Source organism: Stigmatopora nigra, chromosome 20, assembly GCF_051989575.1.
Source record: "Stigmatopora nigra isolate UIUO_SnigA chromosome 20, RoL_Snig_1.1, whole genome shotgun sequence".
NCBI classification, from domain to species: domain Eukaryota; kingdom Metazoa; phylum Chordata; class Actinopteri; order Syngnathiformes; family Syngnathidae; genus Stigmatopora; species Stigmatopora nigra.
In genome coordinates this window covers 4,212,434-4,239,784 of record NC_135527.1, presented here as the reverse complement: position 1 = coordinate 4,239,784, position 27,351 = coordinate 4,212,434, and the positions used below count along the sequence as shown (strand labels likewise).

Here is a 27,351-nt window from a genome sequence, read left to right as displayed (position 1 = left end):
TGTTCTGAACTAGGTTTCACTCTCAAATATGCCAGATGGATGGCGGCCGGTCCTTTCTATCCAGTTTTTAACACATTGTCCATAGTGCACCGGACCTCCAGCTTAATCGGTGTGTATGGAAACAATCATGAGGTCTTGGGAAGGCATTTTAATTGCCTTAAGTAAGGCGTCTGATACCTGGGTCAATGGAATTTAATGAGGATATCTAGTAGTTCCTGCCTCTTCTTCTATCATTCGTAGCTGATGTTGAGTGCAGGAAGCTGACATAGCCTGTCTCAAGTCACCAAGCGCATAATTCTGTCCACCCATTAAGGCCAAGAATTTCTTGAGCCATGGACTTCCTCCCCTAGCCAGAGGAGGGAGTTGTTCAGGCCCCCTGGGTGAATACCAGGAATCCTGACCACTAGACCATATGGGATATCTCATGGGAAGCAGATCCAGATCATTTAGGAGCAAGAAGCATGGATGATAGACTCAATAAATAACCACATCATTAGCAACAAACATCTACTTTGTAAGATCCGTGAAAGGCTTATGGCGACCAATTGGCATTTTTTATGGAAAGTACAGAGGTCCAATATTTCTGAATCCAGACATTTAATTCAAAGGGATTTGTTTCTGGAAATTATAAGAGTTCAAAAGTTGTCAAAACATCCACGCAGTTTGAACTTTTCCATATCGGGAGTTGAATCCAGGCCACCTGGGTGAAAACCAGGAATCCTGACCGCTAGACCATATGGGATACATCATGCAAATCTGATCCAGATCAAGTAGAAGCATGCAGTTTGGATGATAGACTAATCAAATTACATTGGGACCTCGGTACTTCGAGGTTCACCCATCGCGGCTTCAGAGCTTCCCGTTTTTTTAATGAAAAAATAAATAAATAATGAAAAATATTAAATTAAAATTAGAAATTACTTTTTTTGACAAAATTTGAGAATAAATATTCAATTAGAATTAGTAATTCCATCATTTTACAAATTTTTAAAACAGAAGGAATGCACGTATGCGCAAAGCACCACGGGCATAAATGCAAGCTGATTGGCCAGCTGAATACTCACTCAACTACTCGACTCCCCATTGGCCCATTCACTACAGTAGCCCAAGCTTCTCCTGATGCCCATTCTCAGTCCACGCTTATCTTGTGCTATACAGTACGTTTCTCGCCAAGTTAAGCGTAAAAGTTTTGTAAAGCCCTTAGTGATGCCTCCCAAACGCTCTTTAAACAATTAACGAAAAAGTGAGTTTATTGGACAGGTTGAGACCAGGAATTAGCTACGCGAGCGTAGCCTGACAATCTGGTCAAACTGACCACCTTTACACCTCCGCTGAACACGGAAATTTCTGACACGTCTTTACTGTCTCTCTGATGATCTCAGCTTGGCCTCAGAAGGCGAGTACTCAACTGCCAACTTCCAATTCTTAACAGCACCTCTCCTCGCTGCCTTCTTCCGGGTTTGTAATGTTTGGATTTAAGAGGCTCAGAATTTAGTGAGCAGGTCATCGACACTGGTCATCAGAACTGCAATCCCAGCGGTGCCTACGAATATTGCACCCTGCATTTTCATACTGCTTGAAACACAGGGAGAAATAATCACAGTAATTAGTTGTTGTCCTCAATCCAACTTTTACTGTAATCCCCAACATGCAATCATTAATAACTTAATCACTTTAGCTTGTCACACCATGAGTCATTTGGCAATCCAAGTTGGTTGCATTCCTCATCAATCTGCCGAAATAGCTCAGTTGGGAGAGCGTTAGACTGAAGATCTAAAGGTCCCTGGTTCAAGCCCGGGTTTCGGCAGCACGTTGGACTAGGTTAATGTGTCCTGAATCAACTGTTACCGTGTCAGTCATGAGTAGTTTTGCAGTCAAGTTTTACTCTTGTCACCGACATGGTCTGAATTCGCTCAGATAAGAAATGATGGAGAGTATTCCCCTGATCGACCTTGGTCTTCGTCAGTCCATTGGACTCTCTAAACTAGACCAATATCAGTCAATGCTCCAGTCAATATTGTACTAGTAAGCCATGAGTAAATTTGCAGTCCAAGTTGGTTATTAGTCATTATAGTCAGCCAAAGTAGCTCAGATGGGAGAGTGTTAGACTTAGAATGTAACGGTACCTGGTTCAACCCTAGCTTTTGGCAACACATTGGACTTTACAAATCAATTCTAATTCAGGGGGCAGTCAGTTTGAAATTGGCTTCCTTGTTGGCCATGAGTGGATTTGCAGTCAAGTTTGATTCTTGACACCTCCATGACCCAAATTGGCTCAGATAGAGAGTGTTGAAAATTTACGACAATATGCGAGTAATCACGAAGGTTGTTTGGATAGCGATCCCGCTGCATCGGCATCTTCTTAAGCGTCCTTCTAGGTCTGCATTCTGGGGTAAAGGTCCAGTAAACAGTCCTTGGAATGAGGACTCGGTGACTTGTTACGATCGTGAGTTCTCCTCAGACAAATTGAAGATTTCATACAAAAATGGTTAAATACTCATATAATAGGATTACCGAATACTGTCCAACACTAAGGATGAGAACTTCTTTTCTCATATTTAGATGTACTTTTCGATTTTTTTTCACTTTTTTTACCTGTCTTGTTCAGTTTTTTTTTTTAACTGATACTGCATTTTCTTTTTGTTGAGAACCTGCTCTCAAGTATGTTTATGAAACTAGGATGCAATTAAACACTTGTTCTTGTTAATATTTGAAATAGATGACACAAAGAAAAATGGACTAAATGTAATGAAATTTAGGCCTGCCCATGTTTCGCCGTATTACTTCTGCCTTCATCAGAATGTCAAGGCATTTGCGGGACGTGTTTCAGAAAAATGATTCGTTTTTTTTTTAATCAAATTCCGATTTTGTGAAAATGATGCCAACAAGCCCGATTCCCGATCAATTTCGATTGGATTTTTGATCAGAAGAATATGAAGTGAGAAAATGTAACTTTTACAGAATTGATGATTTTCAAGAATCTTTTTTTCATAATAATGGTAACACTTGGCAGTCGGGTAAGTTGCTTCCATGAAATATGGACTCATGCCTGTAGCAGAGAATAGTTTCGACCCATTGACCTCTGGGTTATGGGCCCAGCACGCTTCCGCTGCGCCACTCTGCTTCTTCTCTCATGTCATGTGACAAGCTGACTCACAAATCTAATCAATCAGACTAATCCAAGCAGACATGCAGAGGCACGTGACGATTCCCAACTGCTGCCGGAGCTCCTGAGGACCACCAGCACAAGCACCTCAGTCTCGACTGTGGACTGTCACACCCACGGCGAGTTCTGCAATTTAGTCATCCATTTTGCACTTCCATTTGAATGAAAAACACAAATACAAGACGTTCGGCGGCGCAAATAACAAAAACAAGATACCATGTCAAATTTAAACTGGCACTTTAGCTAATAGCTCATGTTACTTTACAAATCGAGCAGGAAGAATTTTTTCGTTTTACCAGTATGAGAACTTGTGTTTTTTAAAGGTGTTCTTGTGATTGGATGTTTGATCACAGACTGGGCAGGAAAAAAAATATTTTTCCTGTGTGTGGATTAGTTCTGTGATGCTTTACATTGACCTGCCAAGTGAACGTTTAACTTTAAACTGACAAAGAAAATATGTTTAACCTGCCTGGGTCCTTTCGTGTGATTTTAAGGTGTTTTGGCAACTGAATTTTTGACTAAAGACTGAGCATGATACAGGTTTTTCACCTGTTTGGGTTCTAGTGGATTTTCGATATTATAAAAACAGTTAATCTTACCACATATCATAAAGGTGTCACAAGCGTACTACCAGTGTGCATTTTCTCAAATTAAAACTTTCTATTTGTTTTTGATTTGTTTTTTTTCTTTGACCTTTTCTTCATCATACATCTTCCAATGGTGAGTCAGGTGACGTTTAAATCTAGGTTCGTCACCAGTCGTCAAGTTTGGGTCCTTCTTCAATTCCTTTTTCACAGGTTCCGGAAGACCCCCGAAAACAGCTGTTCTGAACTAGGTTTCACTCTCAAATATGCCAGATGGATGGCGGCCGGTGCTTTCTATCCAGTTTTTAACACATTGTCCATAGTGCACCGGACCTCCAGCTTAATCGGTGTGTATGGAAACAATCATGAGGTCTTGGGAAGGCATTTTAATTGCCTTAAGTAAGGGGTCTGATACCTGGGTCAATGGAATTTCATGAGGATGTCTAGTAGTTCCTGCCTCTTCTTCTATCATTCGTAGCTGATGTTGAGTGCAGGAAGCTGACATAGCCTGTCTCAAGTCACCAAGCGCATAATTCTGTCCACCCATTAAGGCCAAGAATTTCTTGAGCCATGGACATCCTCCCCTAGCCAGAGGAGGGAGTTGTTCAGTCAATGACGCTACATCTCTAAGAACAAGAGAGTCATATGTATCGCTTTTTGTCAAATTGTGTTGTGTTTTGTTGTCATTCATTTGAAAAAGTAAAAAAAACTTGAGACCATAAAAAATTGCAGGCCCCCTGGGTGAATACCAGGAATCCTGACCACTAGACCATATGGGATATCTCATGGGAAGCAGATCCAGATCATTTAGGAGCAAAAAGCATGGATGATAGACTCAATAAATAACCACATCATTAGCAACAAACATCTACTTTGTAAGAACCGTGAAAGGCTTATGGCGACCAACTGGCATTTTTTTCCGGAAAGTACAGAGGTCCAATATTTCTGAATCCAGACATTTAATTCAAAGTGATTTGTTTCTGGAAATTATAGAAGTTCAAAAGTTTGAACTTTCCCATATCGGGAGTTGAACCCGGGCCACCTGGGTGAAAACCAGGAATCCTGACCGCTAGACCATATGGGATACGTCATGCAAAGCTGATCCAGATCGAGTAGAAGCATGTAGTTTGGATGATAGACTAATCAAATTACATTGGGACCTCGGTACTTCGCGGTTCATCCATCGCGGCATCAAAGCTTCCCGTTTTTTTTAATGAAAAAATAAATAAATAATGAAAAATATTAAATCAAAATTAGATATTACATTATTTTACAAAATTTGAGAATATATATTCAATTAGAATTAGTAATTCCATCATTTTACAAATTTTTAAAACAGAAGGAATGCACGTATGCGCAAAGCATCACGGGCATAAATGCAAGCTGATTGGCCAGCTGAATACTCACTCAACTACTCGACTCCCCATTGGCCCATTCACTACAGTAGCCCAAGCTTCTCCTGATGCCCATTCTCAGTCCACGCTTATCTTGTGCTATACAGTACGTTTCTCGCCAAGTTAAGCGTAAAAGTTTTGTAAAGCCCTTAGTGATGCCTCCCAAACGCTCTTTAAACAATTAACGAAAAAGTGAGTTTATTGGACAGGTTGAGACCAGGAAATAGCTACGCGAGCGTAGCCTGACAATCTGGTCAAACTGACCACCTTTACACCTCCGCTGAACACGGAAATTTCTGACACGTCTTTACTGTCTCTCTGATGATCTCAGCTTGGCCTCAGAAGACGAGTACTCAACTGCCAACTTCTATTTCTTAACAGCACCTCTCCTCGCTGCCTTCTTCCTGGTTTGTAATGTTTGGATTTAAGAGGCTCAGAATTTAGTGAGCAGGTCATCGACACTGGTCATCTGTACTGCAATCCCAGCGGTGCCTATGAATATTGCACCCTGCATTTTCATACTGCTTGAAACACAGGGAGAAATAATCACAGTAATTAATTGTTGTCCTCAATCCAACTTTTACTGTAATCCCCAACATGCAATCATTTATAACTTAATCACTTTAGCTTGTCACACCATGAGTCATTTGGCAATCCAAGTTGGTTGCATTGTTCATCAATCAGCCGAGATAGCTCAGTTGGGAGAGCGTTAGACTGAAGATCTAAAGGTCCCTGGTTCAAGCCCGGGTTTCGGCAGCCCATTGGGCTAGGCAAATGTGTCCTACATCAACTGTTTCCTTGTAAGCAATGAGTTGTTTTGCAGTCATGTTTGACTCTTGTCACCAACATGGTCTAAATTCGCTCAGATAAGTAATGATGGAGAGCATTCCCCTGATCGACCTTGGTCTTCGTCAGTCCATTGGACTCTCTAAACAAGACCAATATCAGTAAATGCTCCAGTTTCAATATTGTACTAGTAAGCCAACAGTAGATTTGCAGTCCAAGTTGGTTGTTAATCATAATAATCAGCCAAAGTAGCTCAGATGGGTGAGTGAAGGACTGAGGATGTAACGATACCTGGTTTACCTCCGGCTTTGGCAACACATTGGACTTTACAAACCAAGCCTAATTCAGTAGGCAGTCAGTTTGAAATTGGCTTCCTTGTAAGCCATGAGTGGTTTTGTAGTCAAGTTTGATTCTTGTCACCTCCATGGCCAAAATTGGCTCAGATAGAGAATGTTGAAAATTTACGACAATATGCGAGTAATCACAAAGGTTGAGCGGATAGCGATCCTGCTGCATCAGCATCTTCTTAAGTGCTTTAGGTCTGCATTCTAGGGTAAAGGTCCAGTAACCAGTCCTTGGAATGAGGACTCGATGACTGGTTACGGCCCCTAGTTCTCTTTGGACAATTTGAAGAATGATTTAATTCAAGAAAGATTAAATACACACATATAATAGTATTACAGAATAAACCCAACAAAAAGAATTTCTTTTCTCATATTTAGATGTAATTTTCGATTGTTTTCACCTTTTTACCTGTCTTTTTCATTTGTTTTTTAACTGATACTGCATTTTCTTTTTGGTGAGAACACGCTCTCAAAGATGTGAATGAAACTAGAATGCAATTAAACACTTGTTGTTGTTAATATTTGAAATAGATGACAAAAAGAAAAATGGAATGAAATAAAAAGGAATTTTCCTATTTGACTGTTTTCTGTTCCTTTTTCACAATGATTTTTAGGCCTGACCATGTTTTACTGTATTACTTTCGCCTTCATCAAAATGTCAAGACATTTGCGGGACGTGTTTCAGAAAAATGATTAGTATTTTGTCAGATTCCGATCTTGTGAAAATGATGCGATCAGGTCTGATTCCCGATCAATTTCTATCGGAATTTTGATCAGAAGAATATGAAGTGAGAAAGGGTACCTTTTGCAGAAGTAATCATTTTCAAGAACATTTTTTCACGGCAATTGTAACACTTGGAAGTGGGGTAGTTTGCTTCTACAAAAAAGGAACTGTTGTCAGTAGCAGAGAATGGTTTCGATCCATTGACCTCTGGGTTATGGGCCCAACACGCTCCCGCTGCACGACTCTGCTTCTTCCACCTTCAATCATCAAATCAAAGCAGACATACTGAGGAATCGTGGGTTTTCTCACCTGCTGACGGAGCTCCTTTTGACTACCAGCACAAGAACCTTGGTCTCGGCCGGGGACTTTCATGAGTTAGCCCTGCTATTCACAGAGTCATCCATTATGCATTTAAAATTTTCCAATCCAATGAAAAACTTCCTACGTGACATTTGGCACCAGGATTTACAAAACAATATACCATGTTGAATTTAAGCTAATAATACCCCCCCTATGAGTCATTACCTTATTGTGGTGGTGGGGTTTGTGTGTCCAGGTGGAGGGGTTTGTCAGTCCCTTTAAAAAAACACAAATTCTCACAGTGGTACAAAATAAAATAAAAAATTCCTGCTCAATTTGTATAGTAAATTAGCCATTAGCTTAAGTGCCAGTTTAAATTTGATATGGTATCTTGATTCTGTTAATTGCACCGCCGAATGTCTCGTATTTGTGTTTTTCATTGAAATGGGAGTTAACTGCAAAATGGATTAACTCAACTCGTGGATGTGACAATCCACAGTCGGGACCGAGGTGCTTGTGCTGGTGGTCCCCAGGAGCTCCGGCAGCAGGGGTGAATCATCAAGTGCCTCTGTATGTCTGCTTGGATTAGCCTGATTGATTAGATTTTTGAGTCAGCTTGTAGTGCCGGGCCGTCAGGGCCTTCAAGGCCTTCTCTGCTGGCCTAAGAAATATCTGAATCATATATTATATTTTGCCCATCAATACTTATTAATGAATTCCAAATTGTCTGTTAGCTTCCTTTCCTTGCTATTTTCCCTGGTTGCACTGCTTCCAGATGTGTGTTTTCATAATGAAGCATTTAACCAATCATATTTCAGCCTATATTTGTTCCCAGGGTCAGAAATCTGCCTCATGGCCTTCACAATCAGTTCTGCGGGCTCTGCTGCATTAAACAAGTGTTGATAAAACTGTTGCTTTAACCAATCATAATTCGATTTGGTGTCACCAAGGCCATTTAGCAGGCGGAGGGTTACGTCATCGCTTTCACCAACTATGATTGGCTAGTAGGCGGACCAAAGCCAAAGTGATCCAGCCGGATCGTTAACTCTACCCACTATGGTAGACCAAGGAAAGGAAATTGATTTGGTTGTAGATTTGCTCTCAAAGCTATTTTCCAGACAGACTTTTCCAGAAGAAAATGGACATTAAGAAAGGGCGGTCAACTCCAAAGCTAGCAAGCCTGTTACAGCCGGGAAAAGGGAGTGTCCGCCACTTTCAGTGCACTAACTTAGAGAACTACCAAGCTTTATTTTGAGCGAGGAGTACAAGCAAATATGTTGGTGTGTTGATTTAAAGCAGGGGTCTCAAACTCACTTTACCTGGGGGCCGCTAGAGGCAGAGTCTGGGTGAGACTGTGCCGCATTAGGATTTCCACAAAAGCAATGATAAAACATACCAATGTTATCAAATATCTTTATTTCACAGCTTCTCTTACTTCTTGCTGCTAGAGACCTGGCAGCGCTTCTTCTCACATAGCTGAGTCTTATTTGGCTTGAGGGAGGAAGCAGGGGAGACCCTCAATCGAGCTTGATGCTCATCAGTAAGTCTGGACCGATATTTGGACTAATTGAAGTTCAAGGTGGAGAAGAGTTTCTCACACAAGTATGTGCTCCCAAAAAGGCACATGGCCCATTCTTCCTCCCAATCATTGACGGGGCTCCATCAGTTGTTATTCCAACAAAGCTCTTCCATGGCAAACCGGTATTCTCAATGGCATCACACAGCTGGTGAAATAATTCCTTAGCGGTGGTCTGGCCATGCATTGGAATTACTATTAGCAACTCCTCCATCACTTCGAAATTGTCATCAACACCACGGACATGTATTGCGAGCCGGCCAGTGTCTGTGATGTCTGTGGTCTCATCAAGAGCCACTGAATATACACTGAAACATTGCGCTCTTTCATACAGTTGATCATAAATGTCACCTGACAGGTCAGAAATGCACTCTACCAGGGTGTTGGCAGAAAGGCTAGTGTGGTTGAACAGACTTTTCTTTTATGGACAGACAAAATGTCCAGCCTGTAATATGCACTTTTTGATGAATTCACCTTCTGTGAATGGATTTCTTGCTTTAGCAATCGGCTCACAAACGGCGTAGCTAGCTTCGACTGCTGCATTATTTTCCTTGGTAGCCTTCTTGAAGAAATCCTGTTGCCTCAGAAGACGTGTTTTAAGACTGTCAACCTGGTTGGCTCTCCCATCTCCCTGGTATTTGTCGTACTCCTCAGCATGTCTCGTAGCATAATGACGTTTCAAATTGTATTCCTTGGACCGCAACTTTTTCAGTGCAAATGAGTCACGTCGGGGTGCCCCTGTGCTCAACAAAGAAATATTGCACTCCCCACTTTTCTTGAAACTGTCTGTGCTCATCACTGACCTTTCTCTTCACGGCAAGCTTTGAAACAGACATCTCTGGGGCTGTAATATGGGTTTACACTAGGAATGAGTCTCGGATTGAATTTTTAACTTTCAGCCGCTCGGTTCTGTGGCGCATGCGCACTTTCGCCCTCCGATCGTATTGGATTACGGCAGCACTCCAAGCCGAGCGGCGTGATCGGCTTCACGGCTTCTCCTCTGCCCAGCTGATTGGAGGAATGAATGAGTGAGTGAGTGAGGCACTGGACAGCCCGGCCAATGTCCCGCCCTCCAGAGCCGTGTACTTCATTCACCGTGATTGGTTCATCCAGCTCCGAACACCGTGTCATTCATATCAATCTTGCGGGCCGCACGGACATTAATCTTGCATATTAACACGCGGGCTGCAAATTAGCGTCCCGCAGGCCGCAGTTGGGCCGCAGGACGCGAGTTTGAGACCCCTGGTTTATATCAATTGGCCGAAGTAGCTCAGATGGGTGTGCGTGAGACTGAAGCTCTAAAGGTCCCTGGTTCAGCCCCAGGTTTTGGCAACACATTGGACTTTACAAACCAAGCCTAATTCAGCAGGAGGTCAGTTTGAAACCGGTTTCCTTGTAAGCCATGAGTGGTTTTGCAGTCAAGTTTGATTCTTGACACCTCCATGACCCAAATTGGCTCAGATAGAGAGTGTTGAAAATTTACGACAATATGCGAGTAATCACGAAGGTTGTTTGGATAGCGATTCCGCTGCATCGGCATATTGTTAAGCGTCCTTCTAGGTCTGCATTCTGGGGTAAAGGTCCAGTAAATAGTCCTTGGAATGAGGACTCGGTGACTTGTTACGATCGTGAGTTCTCCTCAGACAAATTGAAGATTTCATACAAAAATGGTTAAATACTCATATAATAGGATTACCGAATACTGTCCAACACTAAGGATGAGAACTTCTTTTCTCATATTTAGATGTACTTTTCGATTTTTTTTCACTTTTTTACCTGTCTTGTTCAGTTTTTTTTTTAACTGATACTGCATTTTCTTTTTGTTGAGAACCTGCTCTCAAGTATGTTTATGAAACTAGGATGCAATTAAACACTTGTTGTTGTTAATATTTGAAATAGATGACACAAAGAAAAATGGACTAAATGTAATGAAATTTAGGCCTGCCCATGTTTCGCCGTATTACTTCTGCCTTCATCAGAATGTCAAGGCATTTGCGGGACGTGTTTCAGAAAAATGATTCGTTTTATTTTTATCAAATTCCGATTTTGTGAAAATGATGCCAACAAGCCCTATTTCCGATCAATTTCGATTGGATTTTTGATCAGAAGAATATGAAGTGAGAAAATGTAACTTTTACAGAATTGATGATTTTCAAGAATCTTTTTTTCATAATAATGGTAACACTTGGCAGTCGGGTAGGTTGCTTCCATGAAATATGGACTCACGCTTGTAGCAGAGAATGGTTTCGATCCATTGACCTCTGGGTTATGGGCCCAGCACGCTTCCGCTGCGCCACTCTGCTTCTTCTCTCATGTCATGTGACAAGCTGACTCACAAATCTAATCAATCAGACTAATCCAAGCAGACATACAGAGGCACGTGACGATTCCCAACTGCTGCCGGAGCTCCTGAGGACCACCAGCACAAGCACCTCAGTCTCGACTGTGGACTGTCACACCCACGGCGAGTTCTGCAATTTAGTCATCCATTTTGCACTTCCATTTGAATGAAAAACACAAATACAAGACGTTCGGCGGCGCAAATAACAAAATCAAGATACCATGTCAAATTTATACTGGCACTTTAGCTAATAGCTCATGTTACTTTACAAATCGAGCAGGAAGAAGTTTTTCGTTTTACCAGTATGAGATCTTGTGTTTTTTAAAGGTGTTCTTGTGATTGGATGTTTGATCACAGACTGGGCAGGAAAAAAAATATTTTTCCTGTGTGTGGATTAGTTCTGTGATGCTTTACATTGACCTGCCAAGTGAATGTTTAACTATAAACTGACAAAGAAAATATGTTTAACCTGCCTGGGTCCTTTCGTGTGATTTTAAGGTGTTTTGGCAACTGAATTTTTGACTAAAGACTGAGCATGATACAGGTTTTTCACCTGTTTGGGTTCTTGTGGATTTTCGATATTATAAAAACAGTTAATCTTACCACATATCATAAAGGTGTCACAAGCATACTACCAGTGTGCATTTTCTCAAATTAAAACTTTCTATTTGTTTTTTTTCTTTGACCTTTTCTTCATCATACATCTTCCAATGGTGAGTCAGGTGACGTTTAAATCTAGGTTCGTCACCAATCGTCAAGTCTGGGTCCTTCTTCAATTCCTTTTTCACAGGTTCCGCAAGACCCCCGAAAACAGCTGTTCTGAACTAGGTTTCACTCTCAAATATGCCAGATGGATGGCGGCCGGTGCTTTCTATCCAGTTTTTAACACATTGTCCATAGTGCACCGGACCTCCAGCTTAATCGGTGTGTATGGAAACAATCATGAGGTCTTGGGAAGGCATTTTAATTGCCTTAAGTAAGGCGTCCGATACCTGGGTCAATGGAATTTCATGAGGATTTCTAGTAGTTCCTGCCTCTTCTTCTATCATTCATAGCTGATGTTGAGTGCAGGAAGCTGACATAGCCTGTCTCAAGTCACCAAGCGCATAATTCTGTCCACCCATTAAGGCCAAGAATTTCTTGAGCCATGGACTTCCTCCCCTAGCCAGAGGAGGGAGTTGTTCAGTCAATGACGCTACATCTCTAAGAACAAGAGAGTCATATGTATCGCTTTTTGTCAAATTGTGTTGTTTTTTGTTGTCATTCATTTGAAAAAGTAAAAAAAACTTGAGACCATAAAAAATTGCAGGCCCCCTGGGTGAATACCAGGAATCCTGACCACTAGACCATATGGGATATCTCATGGGAAGCAGATCCAGATCATTTAGGAGCAAGAAGCATGGATGATAGACTCAATAAATAACCACATCATTAGCAACAAACGTCTACTTTGTAAGAACCGTGAAAGGCTTATGGCGACTAATTGGCATTTTTTTCCGGAAAGTACAGAGGTCCAATATTCCTGAATGCAGACATTTAATTCAAAGGGATTTGTTTCTGGAAATTATAGAAGTTCAAAAGTTTGAACTTTCCCATACCGGGAGTTGAACCCGGGCCACCTGGGTGAAAACCAGGAATCCTGACCGCTAGACCATATGGGATACGTCATGCAAAGCTGATCCAGATCGAGTAGAAGCATGTAGTTTGGATGATAGACTAATCAAATTACATTGGGACCTCGGTACTTCGCGGTTCATCCATCGCGGCTTCAGAGCTTCCCGTTTTTTTAATGAAAAAAAAAATAAATAATGAAAAATATTAAATCAAAATTAGATATTACATTATTTTACAAAATTTGAGAATAAATATTCAATTAGAATTAGTAATTCCATCATTTTACAAATTTTTAAAACAGAAGGAATGCACGTATGCGCAAAGCACCACGGGCATAAATGCAAGCTGATTGGCCAGCTGAATACTCACTCAACTACTCGACTCCCCATTGGCCCATTCACTACAGTAGCCCAAGCTTCTCCTGATGCCCATTCTCAGTCCACGCTTATCTTGTGCTATACAGTACGTTTCTCGCCAAGTTAAGCGTAAAAGTTTTGTAAAGCCCTTAGTGATGCCTCCCAAACGCTCTTTAAACAATTAACGAAAAAGTGAGTTTGTTGGACAGGTTGAGACCAGGAAATAGCTACGCGAGCGTAGCCTGACAATCTGGTCAAACTGACCACCTTTACACCTCCGCTGAACACGGAAATTTCTGACACGTCTTTACTGTCTCTCTGATGATCTCAGCTTGGCCTCAGAAGACGAGTACTCAACTGCCAACTTCCATTTCTTAACAGCACCTCTCCTCGCTGCCTTCTTCCTGGTTTGTAATGTTTGGATTTAAGAGGCTCAGAATTTAGTGAGCAGGTCATCGACACTGGTCATCTGAACTGCAATCCCGGGCGGTGCCTATGAATATTGCACCCTGCATTTTCATACTGCTTGGAACACAGGGAGAAATAATCACAGTAATTAGTTGTTGTCCTCAATCCAACTTTTACTGTAATCCCCAACATGCAATCATTAATAACTTAATCACTTTAGCTTGTCACACCATGAGTCATTTGGCAATCCAAGTTGGTTGCATTGTTCATCAATCAGCCGAAATAGCTCAGTTGGGAGAGCGTTAGACTGAAGATCTAAAGGTCCCTGGTTCAAGCCCGGGTTTCGGCAGCCCATTGGGCTAGGCAAATGTGTCCTACATCAACTGTTTCCTTGTAAGCAATGAGTTGTTTTGCAGTCATGTTTGACTCTTGTCACCAACATGGTCTAAATTCGCTCAGATAAGTAATGATGGAGAGCATTCCCCTGATCGACCTTGGTCTTCGTCAGTCCATTGGACTCTCTAAACAAGACCAATATCAGTAAATGCTCCAGTTTTAATATTGTACTAGTAAGCCATCAGTAAATTTGCAGTCCAAGTTGGTTGTTAATCATAATAATCAGCCAAAGTAGCTCAGATGGGTGAGTGAAGGACTGAGGATGTAACGATACCTGGTTTACCTCCGGCTTTGGCAACACATTGGACTTTACAAACCAAGCCTAATTCAGTAGGCAGTCAGTTTGAAATTGGCTTCCTTGTAAGCCATGAGTGGTTTTGCAGTCAAGTTTGATTCTTGTCACCTCCATGACCAAAATTGGCTCAGATAGAGAATGTTGAAAATTTACGACAATATGCGAGTAATCACAAAGGTTGAGCGGATAGCGACCCTGCTGCATCAGCATCTTCTTAAGTGCTCTAGGTCTGCATTCTAAGGTAAAGGTCAGGAAACTAGTCCTTGGAATGAGGACTGGGTGACTGGTTACGACCCCGAGTTCTCTTTGGACAATTTGAAGAATGATTTAATACAACAATGAATAAATACACACATATATAATAGTATTACAGAATAAACCCCACAATAAGAATTTCTTTTCTCATATTTAGATGTAATTTTCGATTGTTTTCAATTTTTTTACCTGTCTTTTTCATTTGTTTTTTAACTGAGACTGAATTTTCTTTTTGGTGAGAACATGCTCTCAAATATGTGTATGAAACTAGAATGCAATTAAACACTTGTTGTTAGTATTTAAATAGATGACAAAAAGAAAAATGGAATGAAATAAAAAGGAATTTTCCTATTTGACTATTTTCTGTTCTTTTTTCACAATGATTTTTAGGCCTGACCATGTTTTACTGTATTACTTCCGCCTTCATCAAAATGTCAAGGCATTTGCGGGACGTGTTTCAGAAAAATGATTAATTTTTTATCAGATTCCGATCTTGTGAAAATGATGCGATTAGGCCCGATTTCCGATCAATTTCTATCGGAATTTTGATCAGAAGAATATGAAGTGAGAAAAGGTAACTTTTGCAGAGTTAATCATTTTCAAGAACATTTTTTCACAGCAATGGTAACACTTGGAAGTGGGGTAGTTTGCTTCTACAAAAAATGAACTGTTGTCAGTAGCAGAGAATGGATTCGATCTATTGACCCCCGGCTATGGGCCCAGCACGCTCCCGCTGTGCCACTCTGCTTCTTCCACCTCCACATATCAAATCAAAGCATATATACTGAGGAATCGTGGGTTTTCTCACCTGCTGACGGAGCTCCCGAAGACCACCAGCGCAATAACCTCGGTCTCGGCCTGGGAATGTCATGAGTTAGTCCTGCTATTCATAGGGTCGTCCATTATGTATTTAAAAATGTCCATTCTAATCAAAAACTCGGTACGAGACATTCGGCACCAGTATTTACAAAACAATACACCATGTTGAATTTAAACTAATAATACCCCACCAACGAGTCATTACCTTATCGTGGTGGTGAAGTTCTTGAGTCCCGGTGGTGGGGTTAATCAGTCCCAGTGAACTTTGGAGCAATGTTGCCCGGGGCCTTGTAGCCCTGGTAGGCTTACCCATAGCCAACTGGTCTGTTGTGTGGGATTAGACGAAGAATGGCTCAGAGGATCTCTTATGATGAGCAACATTATTGGACGAAATCTTCCCTCGCCTGGACACGGTTAGGAAGAGCCTGAGCGTAAGGTTGAGAAATCCTGGCTTGACATAGTTTGGCTCTTGAGTTGCCCGCTGGACAAAAGGGTTGCATCCCTCCATCTTTGGGTGGGGGGACGGCACCTGATTGTTGTTTTTGTGCATGCACAAAACAGCAGTTCAGAGTACCTACTCCTTTTGGAGTCCTTGGGGGGACTCACTTGTTCTGCTGGGGGACTTCAATGTTGATGTGAAACCTGGGGGAGTGATTGGGAAGAACGTCCCCCTTGATCGAAATTTGAGTGATGTTCTATTGTTGGATATCGGCGCTCGTATATTATATATACGAGCGCCGATATCCAACAATATTATATATGTATATTTATATCGTATATATTACTTCCGCCTTCATCAAAATGTCAAGGCATTTGCGGGACGTGTTTCAGAAAAATGATTAGTTTTTTGTCAGATTCCGATCTTGTGAAAATGATGCGATCAGGTCTGATTCCCGATCAATTTCTATCGGAATTTTGATCAGAAGAATATGAAGTGAGAAAAGGTAACTTTTGCAGAATCAATAATTTTCAAGAACATTATTTCACACCAATGGTAACACTTGGAAGTGGGGTAGTTTGCTTCTACAAAACAACAACTGATGTTAGTAGCAGAGAATGGTTTCGATCCATTGACCTCTGGGTTATGGGCCCAGCACGCTGCCGCTGCGCCACTCTGCTTCTTCAGTCTTCAGCTATCAAATCAAAGCACATATACTGAGGAATCGTGGGTATTCTCACCTGCTGACGGAGCTCCTGTGGACCACCAGCGCAAGAACCTCGGTCTCGGCCGGGGACTGTCATGAGTTAGTCCTGCTATTCACAGAGTCATCCATTATGCCTTTAAAAATTTCCATTCCAATGAAAAACTCGGTACGAGACATTCGGCGCCAGGATTTACAAAACAATATACCATGTTGTATTTAAGTTTATAATACCCCACCGATCAGCCCCAGTGATCCTTGGAGCAATGTTCTTCGGGGCCTTGTAGCCCTGGTAGGCTTACCCATGGCCAACTGGTCTGATGTGAGGGATTAGACGAAGAATGGCTCAAAGGACCACTTATGATGGGCAACATTATTGGATGAAATCTTCCCTCACCCGGACGCGGTTAGGAAAAGAGCCTAAGCGTAAGGTTGAGAAATCCCGGCTCGACATAGTTTGGCTCTGGAGTTGCCCGCGGGACAAAAGGGTTGCGTCCCTCCATCTTAGCATCTTAGCTACCTGATTGTTGTTTGTGTGCATGCACAAAACAGCAGTTCAGAATACCCCTTTTGGAGTCCTTGGAGGGTGTGCTGGAGAGTGCTCCTTAGGGGGACTCCCTTGTTCTGCTGGGGGACTTCAATGTTGATGTGAGAACTGGAGGGGGTGATTGGGAAGAACGTCCCCCCCTTGATCGAAACCCGAGTGGTGTTCTATTGTTGGATTTCTGCGCTCGTATTGGATTGACAATAATGAACACCATATTCAAGCATAAGGGTGTTCATATGTGCATTTGGCACCAGGACACCCGCATGTCTTGAATATTTGGGTAAAGAGAGGGATGGAGCTCTCAACCAATCACAACCTGGTGGTGGGTTTGCTCAGATGCCAGTGCAACCCGGGAGACTTAAACGTTTCGTTCCCCTATTAGAAGGACATTCAATTCCCACTCACCGCTCCCCACTCGACCTCATCCGTTCAAGCTCTCCGCTCGCCCGTCCATCCCCGCATCTCCATGCTGATTGGCCCGACAGTCGCACCCGAGCCAATGCCAACACATTGCTCTTTATCTCATTTAGGCAGAGCATGGTGCTGTAAATGCCAAAGTCGTGGGTTCGACCGCTCAACAGGCACGGCCTCTCTAGAACACAGGTGTCAAAGAGGCAGCCCGGGGAACAAATCTGGCCTTCTGCATCATTTTGTACCGTTTGACACCCTTTCCCTAGAGTAAGTTAAGATTGCCTAAAATGATTCATTTTGCCGCAAAGTAAGAGTTTAGCGAGCTGACATTTGCAATTGCGGTCATTACACAAAAATCATGGCGATTTTGCACATGGCTGATTAGCTCAGTTGGTCAGAGTGAGGTGCTAATCATTCCAAGGTTGTGGGTTTAACCTCCATATGGGCCATGACAACTCCAAAGTCAATTGAAATTACCTGGTCCAACTTCTTTTGCCTTAACATAAGTGTTTAGCTAGTTGACGTGTTGCATTTGCTTCATTATGAAAATATATGGGCTGTGCATCACATGTCCTGTTAACTCAGTTGGTCAGAGTGTGGTGCTAATGACGCTAAAGTCGTGGGTTCAACCCCCACACGGGCCATGACCTCTTTGTAGTACTTGCCTAATAGAATTTATGTAGCCCTAACTTAACATAATATCTTGTCTTGATGTTTCTTCAGTTTCTAGGATTGGGTAATTTCTCTGCTCCACAAGGCAGAAGATGCCACCCAGGATGTGAATCACCTCAGTGAGGGAATATTAGCTAGGTTTGTTCCCACCACATTTCTGTTCTTCCCATAATTGTTGTGAAATTAAATATGTCTTCATATTCAAGCGGTCAGAAAAGTGCTCCTCAACTTTGCTTAGCCTCCAATGAGGAAGCCTGTAGAAAATCACAATATGGTTATCTTAATAGTCGTCACAAGTGCAAAAATCTCTAACTAAAAATGTAAAAACTTTTAAATTCGAATCAACAAAATGCAGTACCAGAGTTGTTTATCTGTCTGGTAAGGTGACTGAGCTACCTTGCTAATGCTAGTGGGCTAACATTTTGAACCTTAGCTTTTCATAATAATTGCTAGCAAGCACGAACATGAGATGAGAGACAATTGGTATATGTTCTATCAATATTATAACACATCACAAAATATTTATAGTTGAGGATTGTGGTCACATTTTTCACTCATTCATGGTTATCTTTGTAACTTTACGCAAAAATCTAAGATAACCACGAATGACTTAGAACCCTTCTTTAGAGAGCAATTACTTGTCCAAGATGCTAAACAAAAAGTGCATAAGCTGATGACAACAAATTTTTTTTCAAAATTGAATGTAATTTTTTACAAATGGAATTATCTAAAACCATAAAGAGGTAATTAAATCTTAAATGGCCATCCATAATGATTTATCACATTTCCCTTCCCAATACTTGTATGAGACCAACGAAAACGGCAACCAAGTGGTCCTCGGAAAAGGTACGTACGGGGTGGTGTATGCCGGCAGGGACGTTAGTAACCAAGTGCACATCGCCATCTAGGGGATTCCAGAAAAGGACAACTTGTGAGTGGATTGTTTGTCCCTCCACTTGACAGCCACTAACAAACACTCCGTGGACAGTTATTCCCAGCCGCTCCACGAGAAAGTCTGCCTGCACAAGCGACTGTGTATCTGGGCTCCCTCAGTGAGGACTCTTTCATCAAGATCTTCATGTAAGAAGTCCCAGGAGGTTTGTAGAAAAAGCAGCGTTGATGGATTAATCCCATCAGAGTGTCCCGAGAGACTGGAGCCTAAATCCAGCGCCTTGGACTGCTCGGCCACACCACCATAAATGAGGGTGATAGAAGGTTTCCACAAACCTACAGCAATCTATCCCAGATGTCTGAGGGTGCAGTGAGACACCCGGCTGACTTGCAGGCAGGCACGCCCCAATTCCCACGAATGCTAATCCTCAAGAAGATTTTTATTGTTTAAAAACAGTAACATCAGTGTTAAGTTAATATTTTTTTTAACCTATGAAAATATACGCAACAATATTAAATTTGACAGTGATAGGCAATTCCACATTGGAAATGTTTCATTTTTTCCAAATCTAAAAAAAGCATTTTAGTAACACACTATTTAGAAGCATAACCCCAAAATGTTGGCTTCAGAGATTTAGCAGCAAAAATCTTAAATCATATCACAGAGACAATTGCACATTTGTCGAGCAATAAATATAGGCCTGTTTTCAATATCAAATTGTTAATGTTGAACTTTTTTTACTATACAGTTTCTGACATAAATCTGATCAGACTAACTAAAAAGGTTAGATGATATCTATATATTTAAACAACTGCAAACATTGTGCGGCATACGTTTGTAACGTTCATAGAAAGTTTTAGAAGATGCACACGGGTAGTATGCTTGTGACAGCTTTCTGACATGTGGGACAACTATTGAACCTCTGTAATATAGAGGTTCAATAGTTCCCAATTCACCCATCTAATATGTAGCTTCCCATACCGGAAGTCGAACCCGGGCCACCTGGGTGAAAACCAGGAATCCTGACCACTAGACCACATGGGAAATATCATGACATGCTGATCCAGATCAAGTAGAAGCATGAAGTTTGGATGATAGACTCATGAAATTACATTGGGACCTCGCAACTTCGCGGTTCCACCATCGCGGCTTCAGAGCTTCATGTTTTTTTTTAATGAAAAAAAAAAATAATAATGACAAATATTAAATTAAAATTAGAACTTACCTTATTTTACAAAATTTGAGAACAAATATTCAATTGGAATTAGTAATTGCATCCTTTTACAACATTTTTAGACACAAAGAATGCACATATGCGCAAAGCATCACGGGCATAAACGCAAGCTGATTGGCCAGCTGAATACTCACTGAACTACTCGACTCCCCATTGGCCCATTCACTACAGTGGTCCAAGCTTCTCCCGATGCCCATTCTCAGTCCACGCTTATCTTCTGCTATACAGTACGCTTCTCGCCAAGTCAAGTGTAAAAGTTTTGTGATGCCTCCCAAACGCTCTTTATCCCTTGGTGCATCTAATGAACCGAAGAAAAAGCGAAATATGAAATGTTAACAATTAACGAAAAAGTGAGTCTATTGGACAGGTTGAGAGCATGAAATAGCTACGCGAGCGTAGCCAGAGAATCTGGTTGACAATGGAGGGTCTCACCTCCTCCATTGAAGAGCCCGACGAGACCTTCAGCATCAAATCTTATTGGAAGGACTAAAGCTGACGAAGGTGGCCTTACATTGCATAATTTACAGGACCTCTTCAATGTTGCCAAAGACATCCAAAAAAGGGCCAAAGAAATTGATGATAACATGGTAAGGGTGGTCGAATTCAGCAATTGTATTGATGACGTCATGGCTGTTTATAGGCGTTTTTATATATATATATATATATATATATATATATATATATATATATATATATATATATATATATATATATATATATATATATATATATATATATATATATATATATATATATATATATATATATATATATATATATATATATATATATATATATATATATATATATATATATATATATATATATATATATATATATATATATATATATATATGCACTTGGTTTCTAACATCCCTGGGGTTGGGTTGGAGTTTAATATCCAAGTACATTTGACAACCATAACCCAAACCTAAACGGTGACCAAAGACGGGCGACCAAATGTCTGAGCACTTCAGAGATCCGGTATAGATTGCTATAGGTGTTTGGAGACATTCCACTTCCTCATCTAAGGTAGTGTGGCCGAGCGGCCCAAGGCCCTGGATTAAGGCTCCAGTCTCTCAGGAGGCGTGGGTTCAAATCCCACCCCTGCCAATATTAATTGAGGTGCTAATGGCTTTTTTAATGGGTAGAAATAGCTCTTCCATGACATATAAACTAAAATGTCAAAAGCACTGGTGAGGGAGCAGGGTCTCACATGCCTAAATAGGAGCTTCGTGGTTGCACACCACTGATGAAGCCATCATAGATGATGGGCAATCGTTTTTGTCCACTGCTTACAGTGGCGGGCCGTCAGGGCCTTCAAGGCCTTCTCTACTGGCCTAAGATATAACTGAATCATATATTATATTTTGTCCATCAATACTGATTACATAATTCCAAATTGTCTGTTAGCTTTCTTTCATTGCGTCCCCCCTGGTTACACTGCTTTCAGATGTTTGTTTTCATATTGAAGCATTTAACCAATCACATTTCAGCCATTATTTGTTACCAGGGTCGGAAATCTTTCTTAAGGCCATCACAACCAGTACTGCAGGCTCTGCTTGATTAAACAAGTGTCGATAAGACTGTTGCTTTAACCAATCAGATTTCGAGTTGGCAACACCACAATGCCTTGTCGCAGGTGTAGGGATACGTCATTGCCTTCTCGCAGGCGTAGGGATACGTCATCGGTTTCACCAACTATGATTGGGTACTGATTAGCCAGAGCTACCAAACTGTACCTGGAGCTGGCTGCACAAGTAAATATATTGTCTTGTGGATTTAAAGCCATTTTCAAGACGGACTTTGCCAGAAATATGACAGAACAGGTTCAACTTTCAGCATTAGCTTCGATGGCGATATAAAAGAAGGTCCGGGTGACCAAAAGACCGCAACCAAAAGACCGACGACCAAAAGACCGGCGACCGAAAGACAGCGACTAAAATACCGGCGACCAATCGACCGCACACACAAGGTTTTATAGCCATAAAATCGTTTATGAGGGTTGAATTGATTTGATGCGTTGAAGGCGCTACCAAAAAATGCACAGACCGCCACTGACTGCTTACCATCTAAGTCTTAGATTCTAAGACATGTGTCTCTTAACTTTCACTTTCTGACTAAACCTTTTGCCTGAGCAGGAAACAGGTTTCTCAACATCCTGAGTTATTAAGTGTATTTTTAAATACACTGTTTAATTGTCTTGAAATCAAGCTTGTACTTTCTGTCGACTTGAGAAGTGAAAAAAATAAACCAATTGCGGCGCACAAAAAAGCCCTTTTATTACACATTGAGAGAATATATACATATAAAAATTGAACCCACCTTCTAGTCTGTTAAGAACAACTTTTGCATGAATTATTTAGCAAACGATTGAGTGTTCCTCGTGGAACACTCCTGCACGTGAATTCTGTTGGAGGCACCTTTGATAGCTAATAGCCTAAACCTAAAAGAAGTGGCCCCTTAGCTGGTAACCGGTCAAGTAGTCGCAGGGGCTATTTAGCCGGTAACTGGTCAAATGGACTATATGGCCCCATGTGGCCCAATTAAAACGTTACACTATTCAGAAACCTTCTCAAGGCGCAGGCAATGTTCCAACATTTTAACATAAGGGAACCTGAAAATAAGACTAAACAACCCGCACAGGAAAAAAGCCTTTTTTCTCAATTTGTGGCAGGAATATCTTAAGAACACAATTGCCCACATCAGTCAGAGACTCTTTTCCTGCTCAGCTTCTTGCCAGAGATTCAGTTATAACGATAGACTTAAAAGACGCATGTGATTTGATAAGGGGTGGCCAATCACGGCTTGGCTTGCTTCATCAATTTCCATATGAAATTGGATTGGATTGGATAACTTTATTCATCTCGTATTTGGAAAACTACATTGTGGCAGTAGCACGGGGGTGATTAGACAGAACAGCAAGTAAAAAGCAAATCAAAGTAAATGGAATCATCAAAACATTAAGACAAAAAAGCAGCAAAATCACAAAACGAGCAAGAATGGACGGAGCTACCATGGCTCAAATGAACAGTGGGTTTGTCTTCATATAGGAAAACAGGGCATAGTATGGTTCCTATTACAATGACTAAACTCTGGGCAAAGTCGGATTAATCAGTGACAGCTCTCCATGGCAATGACCAAACTATGGGCAAGTTTCTTATGACAAAGATGTTTCTATTCTTACAAAAACTGATACAATATGAACAAACAATTGCCTAGCGACTGACATTTTAGCTTACAATATTATCTTTCAATTCCCTCCTATTGTAAGTATAAAATTATTATTGTTGTCCGGGCCATTGTAGCCCTGGTAGGGTTACCCATGGCCAACTTCTGATGTGAGGGATCAGATGAAGAATGGTTCAAAGGACCTCTTATGATGAGCAACATCATTGGACGAAACAGGAAACAGCCTGAGCGTAAGGTTGAGAAATTCCAGCGCGACCTAGTTTGGCTCACCTCTACACACAGCTTGGGTTCCGGTACCAATCCTCTCGAGGGGGGTTGGACACTCTTCCACTCTGGAGTTGCCCGCGGGACAAAAGGGGTGCATCCCTTCATCTTTGGGTGGGGGGACGGAACCTAATTGTTGTTTGTGAGCATGCACAAAAGCAGTTCAGAGTACCTTCCCCTTTTGGAGTCCTTGGAGGGGGTGCTGGAGAGTGCTCCTTAGGGGGACTCCCTTGTTCTGCTGGGGGACTTCAATGTTGATGTGAGAACTGGGGGGAGTGATTGGGAAGAACGTCCCCCCTGATCGAAACCCGAGTGGTGTTCTATTGTTAGATTTCTGCACTCGTAGTGGTTGACAATAATGAGCACCATGTTCAATCATAAGGGTGTCCATATGTGCATTAAGCACCAGGACACCCGCATGTCTAGGATACTCGGGTAAAGAGAGGGACGGAGCTCTCAACCAATCACAACCTGGTGGTAAGTTGGCTCCGAAGATGGGGGCAGATTCTAATGCAGCCCGGGAGACCTAAACGTTTCCTTCCTCTATTTGAAAGACATTCAATTCCCACACGCCGCTCCCTGCTCGACCTCACCTGTCCGTCCCTGCATCTCCGTGCCGACTGGCCCCACAGTCGCACCCGAGCCAATGCCAGCACGTTGCTGGTTATCTCTTTTAGTCAGAGTGTGTTGCTGTAAATACCAAAGTCGTGGGTTGGACTGCTGAACGGGCACGGCTTCTCGAGAACACGTGTCAAAGAGACACCCTGGGGAACAGATCTGGCCTGCTGCCTCATTTTGTGCAATTTGACACCCTTCCTCCAGAGTAAGTTATGATTGCCTAAAATGATTTATTTTGTCGTAACATAACAGTTTAGCTAGCTGACATTTACAATTGCGGTAATCACACAAAATTCATGGTCACTTTGCACATGGCTGGTTAGCTCGGTTGGTCAGATTGAGGTGCAAATAATACCAAGGTTGTGGGTTTGACCTCCATATGGGCCAAGACCTCTACAAAATCGATTGAAATTACCTAGTCCAACTTCTTTTGTCTTAACTTAAGTGTTTAGCTAGTTGACGTATTCCGTCATGATGCAAATACCTGAATTGTGCAGCTTGAGGCCTGTTAACTCAGTTGGTCAGAGTGCGGTGCTAATAACGCCGAGGTCGTGGGTTTGACCCCCGCAATGGGTCAGTACCTCTCTGTAGTAGTTGAAATTGTGAAATACAACTTATTTTGCCCTAACATAACATAATATCTTGTCTCGATGTTTCCTCAGTTACTGTGATCTGTTAATTTATCTGGTCCACAACGCAGAAGATGCCACCCAGCATGTGAATCATCTCAGTGAGGGAATACTAGCTAGGTTTGTTCCCACCACATTTCTGTTCTTCACAAATTAATGTGAAACTAAATTTGTATTCATACTCAAGCGGGCAAAACAGTGTTTCTCAACTATGCTTAGCCTCCAATGACGAAGCCTGTAGAAAACCATAAAATGATTACTCTTAATAGTTGTCACAAGTGCAAAAATCTCAAAATAAAGATGTAAAAACTCTTAAATTCGAAACAACAAAATGCTGTACCAGAGTTGTCTATCTGTCTGGTATGTTGACAGAAGGACCGAAGTTGGGCAACCAGCACATGCACCCCCCACCCACCCATAGTTAAATCACTGTTGTTTTGGAGTCATGAGAGACACTAATGCTAATCCTCAAGTAGATTGTCAATTTTTAGTGTTGAAAAATAGAAACATCAAATTAAATTAATACATATTTTAACCTAAGAAATATAACAGTCAGTATTAAATTTGACACTTATAGGCAATTTCAAATTTTTTTTTTTCCAAATAACAACAAAGCAATTTAGTAACACACTATTTTGAAGCATAACCCCAAAATTTTGGCGTCAGAGATTTAGCAGCAAAGATCTAAAATCGATGAACAAAGTCAATTGCACATATGTCAAGCAATAAATATAAGCCCCTTTTCAATTTCAAAATGTCAATGTTGAATTTGTTTAACAATACAGTTTCTGACAAAAATCTTAACAAATTCACTAAACAGATTAGATGATATCTATATATTTAAACAACTGCTAACATTGTGCGGCATACGTTTGTAACGTTTAAAGAAAGTTTTAATTTGAAAAGATGCACACTGGTAGTACGCTTGTGACAGCTTTTTGACATGTAGTATGATTAACTATGTTTTTTTATAATATAAAAAATCCACAAAAACCTACACTGGTGAAAAATCCATTTTCCTGCTCAGTCTGTTGTCAAAAATTCAGTTGCCAAAAGACCTTAAAATCACACAAAATAACCCTCACGGGTTAGACATATTTTCTTTGTCAGTTTGTAGTTAAACATTCAATTCGAAGGCCCATTTAAAGCCTCACAGAACGAATCCACACAGAGAAAAAAACTTTTTTTCCCTGCCCAGTGTATCATCGAACATTCAATCAAAAGAACACAAAATCTCATACTGATAAAACAAAAATTTCTTCCTGCTCGATGTGTCAAAGTAACATTAGCTATTCCCTAAAGTGCCAATTTAAATTTGACATGGTATGTCGTATTTGTGTTTTTCATTGAAGTGGAAGTTTTTAACTGCAAAATGGATGAACTCACCGTGAATGTAATAGTCTACATTCGAGACCGAGATGCTTGTGCTGGTGCACAGTAAGAAGAAGCAGAGTGGCGCAGCGGAAGCGTGCTGGGCCCATAACCCAGAGGTCGATGGATCGAAACCATTCTCTGCTATTTACAATCAATTTGTTTTTTGCAGAAGCAAAATACCTCAATTATTGTGTTGCAGGTGCTGTGAAAATCTGATCTTGACAATTATTAATTCTGGAAATTAATACTTCACTTCACATTCTTCTTATGGATGCCCACCGATCAAAAGTTGTATCAAAATTTAACGGAAATCGGGCCCAATGCGTCATTTTCAGAGTATTGGAATGCTATTGGTTCCCTGAAAAAAACCACAAGAGCCCTGGGAGAACATGCAAACTCCACAAAGCTGGACCGACCTGGATCTGAACACAGGACTCCAGAGCTGTGAGGTCGACGCGCTAACCACTCGCATCACTGGGCTGCTACTTAGTTCTTATTTATTGATTATTTATTTGTCTGTTTGTTGTTATTATTCGTGCGCTACATGGTGAAAGCATTAAATCTCATTGCACTTGTACGACAGTAGTGGGCCGTCAGGGCCTTCCAGGCCTTCTCTGCTAGCCTAAGAAATATCTGAATCATATATTATATTTTGTCCATCAATACTAAATAATTCCAAATTGTCTGTTAGCTTCCTTTCCCCCTGGTTGCACTGCCTGGGCGTGTCTGAATGCCCCGCCCACAGAGACTCGAGTTGGAAAACAAGATGGTGACATACTCCTGTCACAAAGGAGAGTGAAGTGGTATGAAAAGATCAATCTGGAGAACTACTATTAAGAAGATGTGTGGTATCCTGACATTCGGAATTCACTGGGTCTAGACGTCATACTTAAATCTGCAGTTATGCAGATGACATGATACCTTTTAAGGGTAATGAAAATAACAGTAGGCGATATGAGATCAAAATCAGTGCAATTCAAACCACATGATTCAATCTGGGGTGGAGGTGTTCCACGTG

General features: G+C 41.3%; 10 non-coding genes across 10 annotated transcripts; 6 read left to right on the top strand and 4 right to left on the bottom strand.

The window, feature by feature from the left end:
• Positions 1-1,734: 1,734 nt before the first annotated feature.
• On the top strand, positions 1,735-1,807 carry trnaf-gaa (transfer RNA phenylalanine (anticodon GAA)). The gene has a single exon. It is a non-coding gene; the product is annotated as a tRNA-Phe (tRNA).
• Positions 1,808-4,762: 2,955 nt separating this feature from the next.
• trnae-uuc (transfer RNA glutamic acid (anticodon UUC)) lies at positions 4,763-4,834 on the bottom strand. Its single transcript has one exon. It is a non-coding gene; the product is annotated as a tRNA-Glu (tRNA).
• A 993-nt stretch (positions 4,835-5,827) lies between these two features.
• trnaf-gaa (transfer RNA phenylalanine (anticodon GAA)) lies at positions 5,828-5,900 on the top strand. The gene has a single exon. It is a non-coding gene; the product is annotated as a tRNA-Phe (tRNA).
• A 5,205-nt stretch (positions 5,901-11,105) lies between these two features.
• Positions 11,106-11,177, bottom strand: trnam-cau (transfer RNA methionine (anticodon CAU)). The gene has a single exon. It is a non-coding gene; the product is annotated as a tRNA-Met (tRNA).
• A 1,627-nt stretch (positions 11,178-12,804) lies between these two features.
• trnae-uuc (transfer RNA glutamic acid (anticodon UUC)) lies at positions 12,805-12,876 on the bottom strand. The gene has a single exon. It is a non-coding gene; the product is annotated as a tRNA-Glu (tRNA).
• A 993-nt stretch (positions 12,877-13,869) lies between these two features.
• On the top strand, positions 13,870-13,942 carry trnaf-gaa (transfer RNA phenylalanine (anticodon GAA)). Its single transcript has one exon. It is a non-coding gene; the product is annotated as a tRNA-Phe (tRNA).
• Positions 13,943-18,028: 4,086 nt separating this feature from the next.
• Positions 18,029-18,102, top strand: trnai-aau (transfer RNA isoleucine (anticodon AAU)). Its single transcript has one exon. It is a non-coding gene; the product is annotated as a tRNA-Ile (tRNA).
• Positions 18,103-19,994: 1,892 nt separating this feature from the next.
• Positions 19,995-20,066, bottom strand: trnae-uuc (transfer RNA glutamic acid (anticodon UUC)). Its single transcript has one exon. It is a non-coding gene; the product is annotated as a tRNA-Glu (tRNA).
• Positions 20,067-21,287: 1,221 nt separating this feature from the next.
• Positions 21,288-21,369, top strand: trnal-aag (transfer RNA leucine (anticodon AAG)). The gene has a single exon. It is a non-coding gene; the product is annotated as a tRNA-Leu (tRNA).
• A 3,463-nt stretch (positions 21,370-24,832) lies between these two features.
• Positions 24,833-24,907, top strand: trnai-aau (transfer RNA isoleucine (anticodon AAU)). The gene has a single exon. It is a non-coding gene; the product is annotated as a tRNA-Ile (tRNA).
• Positions 24,908-27,351: the final 2,444 nt, after the last annotated feature.